The following is a 212-nucleotide window of genomic DNA, read 5'->3' on the forward strand; positions in this document are numbered from 1 at the left end:
AATGATGCTGCCTCCCTAAAATCCCCCAACTCCTACAAAAGATTCCGGACTGTTTGCTTGCAAATTGAGCAAGTTTGTTCTGATTTACATCAAAGAACTGTACACAGCTGTATTTACAAACAGCTGGAAGGTGCTGTGTTTAACACTCCACCATGCACAATGGGATGCTCGTTTCTCCTAGGAAGCATCACGGACCAGACAGGCACCACCAA

This window comes from Vidua chalybeata, chromosome 6 (genome assembly GCF_026979565.1).
Source record: "Vidua chalybeata isolate OUT-0048 chromosome 6, bVidCha1 merged haplotype, whole genome shotgun sequence".
Classification (NCBI taxonomy): Eukaryota; Metazoa; Chordata; class Aves; order Passeriformes; family Viduidae; genus Vidua; species Vidua chalybeata.